At 48.8% G+C, this 1519-nt stretch overlaps 4 non-coding genes across 4 annotated transcripts; all 4 read left to right on the top strand.

Moving 5' to 3' along the window:
- The first annotated feature begins 311 nt into the window (after nucleotides 1-311).
- On the top strand, nucleotides 312-383 carry Pmar_PMAR008269. Its single transcript has one exon. It is a non-coding gene; the product is annotated as a tRNA-Gly (tRNA).
- A 101-nt stretch (nucleotides 384-484) lies between these two features.
- On the top strand, nucleotides 485-557 carry Pmar_PMAR008268. Its single transcript has one exon. It is a non-coding gene; the product is annotated as a tRNA-Met (tRNA).
- Nucleotides 558-1147: 590 nt separating this feature from the next.
- Pmar_PMAR008267 lies at nucleotides 1148-1219 on the top strand. Its single transcript has one exon. It is a non-coding gene; the product is annotated as a tRNA-Arg (tRNA).
- An 87-nt stretch (nucleotides 1220-1306) lies between these two features.
- On the top strand, nucleotides 1307-1379 carry Pmar_PMAR008266. The gene has a single exon. It is a non-coding gene; the product is annotated as a tRNA-Met (tRNA).
- The last annotated feature ends 140 nt before the right edge of the window (nucleotides 1380-1519 follow it).

Below are 1519 nucleotides of genomic sequence, written 5' to 3'. Positions count from 1 at the left end.
AATTCACGAGCCGCCGCATGCGGTCTCAAATGTGCTTGCAAGCAGGAACTTCGATGTCACGAAAAAGTTGTGCAGCTTGTGCCGAGCTAGCTGTAGTATGCGATGAGAACCTTACCAGTTGGAGTTATCAATCGAGATGGAATGCTGCCTACCATGCGAGAGATATAGTAGCAGTTCGCGATCTCGGGTACGCGTTTAAGGCCTAATCAGACTCTTGGCCGCGGGATGGTTGACGACGGTACGTCCGAGAAGGGATTCAGATGTCCCTCTACAAGTATCGCAGGAATACTCAATCACTACATAAGTGATATGCACCGCTAGTCTAATGGTTAGGATATCTGCCTTCCAAGCAGATGGTCCGGGTTCGATTCCCGGGCGGTGCAGTTTGTATCAACGAGGGAAGGGTCTTTAGGCTATCGTGGAATAGTTATGCTCAGCACGTCAGGGCGATACAGGAGTTTGTAGTACAAACTTTTTACGCATGAGCAGCTTGGCGCAGTGGATAGCGTGTTGGGCTCATAACCCAAAGGTCCCTTGATCGAAACAAGGAGCTGCTACTCATCACAATACACCCGAGATGGTTATCAAACTGAGAGGTGCAGCTTATCGACTGCATAGATCAGTCTTACCGATAAATTTCCACTAAACAGAGTTGGTGTTTTCGTACCATTCCATGCGATTGGCCCAACCGTGCCAGTTCAGGGGAAAAACAACGTCAATAAAGCGTTGTCCGTGCATAGAAAAGAGCTATTCACCTAGAGCAGAACTCCTTGCAGGAATGATGAATGACCGCTCGGTACCTCAGAACGCGTTGCGAAGATGAACCAACAGCCCAAATTCACGAGCCGCCGCATGCGGATTCAAAATGTGCTTGCAATCAGGAACTTCGATGTCACGAAAAAGTTGTGCAGCTTGTGCCGAGCTAGCTGTAGTATGCGATGGGAACCTTACCAGTTAGAGTTATCAATCGAGATATAATGCGGCCTACCATGCGAGAGATATAGTAGCAGTTCGCGATCTCAGGTACGCGTTTAAGGCCCAATCAGACTCTTGGCCGCGGGATGGTTGACGACGGTACGTCCGAGAAGGGATTCAGATGTCCCTTTACAAGTATCACAGGAATACTCAGTCACTACATAAGTGATATGCACCGCTAGTCTAATGGTTAGGATGTCTGCCTTCTAAGCATATGGTCCGGGTTCGATTCCCGGGCCGTACGGTTCGTATCAACGAGAGAAGGGTCTCTAGACTATCGTGGAACAGTTGTGCTCAGCACGTCAGGGCGATACAGGAGTTTGTACGCATGAGCAGCTTGGCGCAGTGGATAGCGCGTGGGGCTCATAACCTTAAGGTCCCTTGATCGAAACAAAGAGCTGCTATTCATCACAATACACCTGAGATGGTTATTAAACTGAGAGGTGCAGCTTATCGACTGCATAGATCAGTCTTACCGAAAAATTTCCACTAAACAGAAACGGTGTTTTCGTACCATTCCGTGCGATTGGCCCAACCGTGCCAG

This window comes from Perkinsus marinus (genome assembly GCF_000006405.1).
Source record: "Perkinsus marinus ATCC 50983 genomic scaffold scf_1104296955240, whole genome shotgun sequence".
NCBI lineage: Eukaryota > Perkinsozoa > Perkinsida > Perkinsidae > Perkinsus > Perkinsus marinus.
The sequence above is the reverse complement of the archived record's forward strand: the minus strand, read 5'-3'. Positions and strand labels throughout refer to the sequence as shown.